Consider the following 8,917-nt stretch of genomic DNA (forward strand, 5'->3'; position numbering starts at 1 on the left):
TGTGGTGGTGTAATGTCATGCTGTACATAAATGGTGACATGACAGAGACTGAATGGTATTACTGCCAGCAATGAAATAGTATAGTATAGGATTGATGGGGACATAGGCTGAAGGTTCCCTAATATTGGAACACTTGTCTTAACATTTTAAGATCTTTTTAGAACCTCTTTACTGTGGAGGATGAGCTTGGCTCTTCATAAATTAGATATGCGAAGGATGAATTCCAATCATTCTCCACAGGGGATATGCCCTGAGCCAATACAAATTGTCTTCTTCAAAAAACACACACATCAGTAATGCAAGTAATGGGGGGGCAAGCACTCTGTGTCCCCTATCTCCCCCATCTTTGCACCCACAAATAGTTCACACTTAGTCCCCTCTATCATACTAGTTATCCACATAATAGACCACATTTGACCGATGGGGTTCCTTATTTCATACTATGTTGCCCCTTAGTACTGATTGTCTGGTAATCACATATGGTCATAAGACAACATGACCTGGTAATATGGAAAACATATGCTCGCCATAGATGAGGAGGGAACTACATGTGCTCTATCATGCCCATAATAGCACCTGCACGTGTGGGGGCTGTTGTGTGTAAAAGATGAGATTCCCCTCTTTAATATGATGTGGCCCTTTGACAGCCATTGTCTGGTAATCAATCACCTGTGATCTCCACATAATATTGTAAAACACTTTCCTTATAGGGAGGACATAAAGTTTTGTTTCAGTGCTCACCGGGATGTTGTCTCTTATTAATGTAAAGCTGTGTTATATGGTTGGCAGGACACTACCTGCCCTATGACCCCTATAATTGCACCTGCACACATGGGACACCCTCTCTCAAATGATGCAGCTACTATCTGCTGATCACCTACGCTCTCCACACAATGGGACCTATTTATATCATTTCTTATTACTGCTTATCGTGGAATTAAGAAAAAAAGGTTGACAAAGACATACAGTATTAAAAACGTATCCAGGGACAGGGGCTCCTATATGAACCCGCCCCCGTAGTGTAGAAGTAAAGTGTAAATGTAAAACTAAAATGATCTCTAATGCAATCACTTTGCTTTCTGCTTCAGGATTTGTGAGCAGATATTGTTGGGGAGGAATTTTGTGAAAAATTACCCTGTATTATGGAAAAATTAAGTTTTCCATAGATGGGGCCTGAATACACATTAGATACAACAAAACTAGGAGGAAGATTGGGGTATACCATTTGCTAACTCCTATTCCTGGAGCTAAATGTAATGATTAAAATAATTAATAAACTAACTAAGGGTCTGATTCAGTTGTGCACACTAGCGCTGGTCGGGAATCTGCGCAGGCTCCTGACCAGTTTTGCGCATGTGCAGAATGGATCTGCGATCCCGCACACAGACTGGCAGTGATTGACAGTCTGCTGCCATTTGTGGGTGGGGAAGGGCGGCGACGGCCTCCATTTCCCAAAATGGAGGCTTATCGCCACTGTTGAGCGGAAGGTAAGAAGACAAGATCTCCATTGGCTGATGGAGATTTCCTGGCCTCTTTCCCTCATCTGTGGCAGCTGGGTCACTTAGCCGGGCAATATTCTCGCAGATTATCTGATGCAGCGTTGTACAACACAGCTCAGATGAGTAATGAATGCAGTAATTAAGGGGATCACCTCCAATGATCGTAATGAGTCCCAGTGGATACTGGCCGCCTGCTAAGCTGTTCTTTCTATTCCCGGGGAGAATTCAGGTCGATCCGGACTCTCCAATGCAGTGATAGGCGCCATGATTGGTATAGTGAGCTCTAGTTTAATAAATCCAGTTGACTCAATGATTTGGGGGACCTATTCATCATCGAAGGCCATATTGCCTCCGATTATGACATTTTGGACTCGCTGCGAGGAATACTTAAGTATCAGGGGGGGAAGCGTCATTGTTCATCAGTGCTCTGGTGAGGGGACAACTGCTCCAAAAGCAGTTGTCCTCGTGGAAAGTATCACAGCTACTTCTATAGCTGCATTAATTCCCTGCTCCCCATCGTCCCGGCAAAGCCGCCGGGAGGAAGTGAGGAGGCGGCGGACGGATCCCTCTTCGCATCCCCAGAACTCCATCCCATAGGAAGGAGCGGGGATCTGAGAACAAGCGCTGTCTGAAGATGGCGCTTCTTCTCGGCAGCATACCGGGGGGTCCTATCGGACCCCTTATGATGAATAACCCGGTAACCTAAATATGCGGAAACTAGCGTTTCCGCATGGTTACCGGACCATTTATTCTATAATGAAATGAATAGGTCCCTGAGTAACAAGTTCTGTAATGTGGTGGTAATCAGGTTTCGTTTGTTATCAGTCAAAAGTGATATGCAGGATATGCACCATTAAACGCTATTTGTCGTTTAAAGCTGCTATCCTATTCCACACGGACACTTGCCGCATTAGACTTCTCAGACCCCCATGAGTTGTCTCCTTCCGGCCATCACCGGTTCACTTACAGCCACAATTACTCCTGAACTAACCACGAGCTGTTATACATCGGCTCTACCGGTACCTGTCACAGCATGACCAGAGAGCGAGAGGATTGACCCTGCTACCCCGTCGCACCATGCACAAGCTTAGACGGAGAAGAACCTCTGACCATTGTTTTCCCTCCACACGGCCACCTCAGAGCGGCATTCCGGACACTGCCTGCTGCATGTAAGAGGACGGGACCAGGAGGATTACTGACCCGATGTGCACAGACCGGTCATTAAGACACCACGAATCAGCTAAGTACTGTACTAACTGAACATTTACAACTAAGGTCAACATGCTCTACTGGGTTAACCCTTGCTATTAACCAGCCCCCTTTAGGTTTACAACACTATAAGTGCAGGGACCTCAGGATAACACTTGTTTCCGATTTTTGCTGACATTTGGAAACTGAATCATCTTCTTTCCTGTGTGATTGGATACATCACGTTCTTTTTAAGGACATTAGTTACAGTGTATACTATTTTTGAATCACTGGTACATTTCTTCATATATGTATCAATATGTTGCTGTCCTCATCCATATAATTGTTTGAGGCCAAGGTGATTTTTTATCATTATTGTGCATCCTATGTGTAATTTATGTTTATTTTTATGTGATATTAATTCCTTGTATTCCACTTTTTCATTTCAATTTTTATTAAATGTACATGAATTCTATTTGCGCTCCCTTTTCTTTTATCTCACGTTTAAAGCTGCATAGATGCATATGAGAGAGATAAATGAGACATAATTGACAGATTTGTAGGACAAGGGTTTCCTGATTGTTTGGTTGATTTACCTATTAATTTTGTACCTCTGCAATTTGAAATACTGTGTTATAGTGATAGTAAAAAATTTCCCCTGTCAGTACAGAGAATTATTGAAAGAGGAAGTCCCAGTGTTTATTCTGAACGTATCAGTCAGTGGCAAAAGAAAACGAACAATATACATAGAAAGCTCAGAAAATAACAGATTTTAGACTAATTATTACAGTAATCTAAGCAGTGTGATACAGTTGAGTAGCCCACTACAGTATTATCCCGTGACCTGATCCCTCACACAGATAATGGGTGCACAAGTTAGTACAAGGACTAGGGAACTGAGTCCCCTAGAAATAATTTGTCAGAGAGAGGGCGCGAAAGCTCTCAAAGGTATTTCTGTTATTTTCAAAAGAGCAGGATTTCCACCTGAAGGTACGCTAGACCCTGACAAATGGAAACGGTTCAGAAATAATAATATAGACTGGTTGACAAAGAAGAGTTATTTAGACACTGTCACAATATGGCAAACAGTTACACAAGAAATAGAGGATGAGCATAGGAAAAGGTCTGATTTAAATGATGTTATAGATAACCCACCACTATATGTACCAGTTAGACTGGCAGCTCCATCAACTGCAATACAAAATGAAGTATCCACATTAACATCTCAGAACTTGTATCCCAGGATTGACTTAAATACCATTCAAGGGTGTGGTATAGAATCACAAGATAAAGTAAATCTAGATATAACTAGAGGAAGAGAATGTACGTTTTGTCATTTTTGTGTCCCAGAGGGTTCAGAGAAATGTCCCGCTTGTGATAACTGGGTATCACCTGATGCCCCACCATGTAATCAAGGTAGTAATGTAACTAATACTTCCCTTACAAATAAACAAAAAATGTCATATGTACTAAAAAGACTGGCACCCCATAACATGAGTCCTTGTAGGGGTACAATAGCGGGTCCAGAGGGACATCACATTTTACCTATAAGAGTACAAACATCTCCAAATCCCAGGTTTAATGCAGAGCAAGTAGATCCTGCAAATGGTCCTGAATACATTGAACAAGAGGTATATAACCCATGGTTTCAATCTGATATGTTAAGAATTGTTAATGATTTGCCTGATATCAGACGACATCCACATACGTTTTATCAGAAAATGGAACAGGTTAAAACTATTTACAGAACATGTTGGGTAGATCTGGAACAAATTGTAAAAGCATCAGCAGGACATGGAGAATATGATAAAATAATTGCAATCATTGTTCAGGGAGTTCAACAGGACAGACCAGAAATTGTGGCACTTCCCGCAGTAGGAACAAGATATAGCCAACATAGCGGAAACTTGTTACTAAATAGAATACAATGGAGATGTGCAGAGATTCAACAAACTGCTCCAGCTGCACCAGATTTAGTTAAAAAAACAGACACAGTACGGGCATATTATGATAAACTAATTACTAGACAGGAAGAAGAAGGTTATCCTGTTACAGAAGCAGCAGGAGCTAGGCTGTGTAAAACAAAGTGTTTGAATGGACTTAGAAATGACTTGAGAACTCAGTTATTTCAGATCAGACCGGAAGCCATGGTAATGGATATTGAAGGAATTTTACAAGTATTGGAAGGGATTGAGGATGTTGAACAGGATAAGAAAGACCAGAAAGCTACAAAAGCACAGGTAGTGATGGTGAATCTGGTTCAGAGTCAGCCACCGCGGCAGAGAACAACTGCAAAGCAACCAACTAAAGGTTATACACAGAGGAAGCAGTATGACTCCCAAGGTAATGATATGGCAGGCAAGTGTTTCTTTTGTAAACTTCCAGGACACCAAAAAAAGGATTGCAGAAAGCATCAGAAATATTTGTTATCACAGTGACAGATGTCTGAACATCCGTACACTGCAGAAATGCAGCACCCACAAGCATGAAGATATACAGCTCCCGTGTCATCAGTGCCTGTCTTTGCTTCACTTCAGGATAACACCACACCCACAGGTACTGTCACTGTTACTTTACCCACAGGACAAGAACTCGATTGTGTGATTGATACCGGAGCTCAGAAATCAGTTTTTATGCATGATCAGATCCCCCCTCAACTTCTTACTACAGAGACAATACAAGGCACAGGTCTGGGAGGTCAAGCAATGCCTCTCAAAGAAAGTAAACAACTCTTTTTGCTTATTAATGATGAACCTACTCCAGTTCCAGTGGCATTCCTTACCTCTCCCACCTGTCCGGTGAACCTGTTGGGAGCAGATATACTCGCACTTATGCAAGCCTCAATACAATACACACCAAAAGGAGTCAAGTACACCAGCAATATTCCAAATGAGGTGAGCAATAGTATTGAGGCAGCCATACAAGTTTATCTATTTCAGGAACATCCAGCAATTGACTCGCTGCCACAATGGATTTTAACTGTACCTGACAGACTGTGGTCAAAAGGAAAGACTGATGTGGGACTTCTACAAGTACAGCCAGTACAACTATCCCTCAAACCAGGTACCATACCAGTCTCTGTTAAACAGTACCCACTCACACCAGCACAAGAAAATGCTATTTCACAACAGCTGCAAACATACTTGGACATAGGGGTCATAATACAATGCAGGTCCCCTTTCAACACCCCTCTCTTCCCTGTAAAGAAGCGGGGTACAGGAAAACAAGGAGAAGTACAATACAGACTGGTTCATGATTTGAGGGAAATAAACAAGAGACTTGTAGTCAACACCCCAATAGTACCAAACCCACATACTCTCCTAAATCAGATACCACCCTCAGCAAGATTGTTCACCGTAGCAGACCTTGCAAATGCTTTTTTCTCTGTTCCTATTACAAAAGATTCCCAGCGTCTACTAGCATTTACACATAAAGGAAAACAGTATTGCTGGACACGCTTGCCACAAGGGGGTGCCACTTCACCAAGTGATTTTTCTGAAGCTATGTCCACAATACTTCAAGCATGGAGACCTTTATTTCCAGATGAAACTCAACTCATCCAATATGTTGATGATTTACTGCTAGCTACCACATCTGAAAGCAAGTGCCAAGAAGAGACTGTATCCTTGTTAAAGTTCCTGGAGGAACAAAACTGCAGAGTTTCCAAAGAAAAACTACAACTAGCAAAACAGAAAGTGATCTTTCTAGGACATTGCATCTCACACGGCACAAGGCATTTAACAGAGGAAAGGAAGAAGCTGATATTACAAGCCAAGGTACCAAAGACTATAAAACAAGTCCGTTCCTTTTTGGGTCTCCTAGGATATTGCCGCGAATGGGTCCCCCTAGCCTCGGTATTCATGCAGACACTGTATGACAGCACCAAAAAGGAGGGCCCATATCCCACTCCCCAGCAGATGGAAGAAGCAGTGACGCAACTCAAAGTAGCTGTCACCACTTCCCCGGCCCTAGGCTTACCTGATTACAGCAAACCCTTCACCCTCTACTGCCACGAACAAAAAGGCCATGCACTAGGAGTGCTCACCCAAAAACATGGACTGAAGCAACGACCAGTGGCCTACTACTCCAGCAAGCTAGACAACATTATCCAAGGGGCACCTACTTGCATCAGAGCGGTAGCAGCAGCAGCAGTCTTAAAAGACAAAAGCACAGACATCGTACTTGATCATCCGTTAACTATTCAAGTACCCCATGCAGTAACAGAAATACTTCAACAAGCCAGAACTAAACACCTTTCAGCAGCAAGGCTAACCAAATATGAAGTGGCATTACTCAGTGCAACTAACGTAACTATAAGAAGATGTACTACCCTCAACCCCGCCACTCTCCTTCCAAGCTTACTCGAGCAACAAGAAGATCCTGAATCACTAGATTCAAAAGGAGGGAGAAATATGGTCTATTCAGACTTATATGCCTGCACTGCAAGTGATGAAGAGCAAAATGATCAAGTAAGGGATGATAAAATATACAACTCAAAAAAATTTTGACTGTCATGATTGTCTGGCCCTTATGGATCAAGAAGCCTCACCTTTACCACATGTTACAGACACTGCTCTCCCAAATGCACATTATGAACTGTTTGTAGATGGCTCTAGATATTATGAAAATGGGACACCTTACACAGGATATGCTGTAACCACACAAGATGACATCATAGAAGCAGGACCACTACCCTCACATCTATCAGCACAAGCAGCAGAAATAGTAGCTCTCACAAAGGCTCTAGAATATGCAGAAAAAGCTACAGCCAACATCTATACAGATTCAAGATATGCTTGGGGGGTTACGCAGGATTATGGAAACATATGGAAAAGCAGAGACTTTAAAACAGTGACAGGCAAACAAATACAACATGCAGAACTTATAAAACAACTTTTTCAAGCACTTGAATTACCCCATAAAGTGGCTGTTATTAAGGTTCAAGCACATACCAGAAATCAGACCAGCATAACCAAAGGGAATTGCACAGCAGACAGAGCAGCAAAACAAGCAGCTAAACAGCCTTACAAAGGCATAACAGCATATGTCACACAAACTGAAGGTACAACAACAATGCCAGATTTTCAAGACCTACAAAAACTCCAAGAACAAGCAGGACCAGAAGAAAAATCATCATGGGAAAGGAAAGGAGCCTGCAAGGAGGAATTCACAGGACTATGGAAAGCAGGTAACCTATTATGTCTACCAAGGGCATTGTACCCACCCATGTGTCAAGTTACTCATGGTCTCACGCATATAGGAAAAGATCAAATGGGAAACCTGGTAAAGGAAAGATGGATAGCTCCAGGACTCTTCCCTGCAGCTGCACGGTTTGTACAAGCCTGCTGGATCTGTGGGATCTCCAACCCAGGACAAAAGGTAAAGACTACCATGGGAGCCATTCCAAAAAGTTATTTTCCTTTCCAGAGACTGCAAATTGACTATATTCAGATGCCCAGAGTTGGAATTTATGAATATGTACTGGTCTGTTTAGACACCTTCACAAAATGGATTGAGGCCTGGCCAGTGGCTAAAGCCACTGCAAGGAACACAGCAAAAAAACTCCTCTCAGAAATCGTCTGTAGGTATGGAGTACCAGAGGTAATTGAATCAGATAGAGGCACACACTTCACAGGAGAAGTAATGACTCATATCATGGAAGATTTGGGGATTCAACAGGCCTTTCACACGCCCTACAGGCCACAGGCCAGTGCCCTAGTAGAGAAATTCAATGGAACTCTTAAACTTAAGATATTAAAAGCAGCACAAGAGACAGGGAAAAATTGGTTAGAATGTTTACCAATAGCTCTGTTTAGTATAAGAACCACCCCATCTAAAGCCACAGGGCTGTCTCCATATGAAATTTTGTTTGGGACTATCCCTAAGATAGGATGTTATTATCCACAAGAAATGCAACATAAACATGCTGACTTAACTGCATATGTAAAAGCCTTAACTGAAAAACTTACCTCTCTGCATTCTCTAGCTTTCGCCTCTCTCCCAGATTCTAAGGCAGATCTCAGTCCACATCAGCTGCAACCAGGTGACTGGGTCTATCTGAAAAGACACGTCAGGAAATCGCTGGAACCCAGATATGATGGGCCATACCAAGTGTTACTGACTACTCCAACATCGGTGAAAGTTAAAGGGAGAGAGACTTGGATTCACGCGTCACATTGCAAACTCACTAAAGTTAAGTTTGATTTTTAAAAAAAAAAAAAAAATATGAT

General features: G+C 42.3%; 1 pseudogene; it reads left to right on the plus strand.

The window, feature by feature from the left end:
* The first annotated feature begins 6,261 nt into the window (after positions 1 to 6,261).
* Positions 6,262 to 8,128, plus strand: LOC148516913 (uncharacterized; annotated as a pseudogene).
* The last annotated feature ends 789 nt before the right edge of the window (positions 8,129 to 8,917 follow it).

The sequence above is a fragment of the Taudactylus pleione genome, unplaced genomic scaffold (genome assembly GCF_031769625.1).
Source record: "Taudactylus pleione unplaced genomic scaffold, aTauple2 ptg000231l, whole genome shotgun sequence".
NCBI lineage: Eukaryota > Metazoa > Chordata > Amphibia > Anura > Myobatrachidae > Taudactylus > Taudactylus pleione.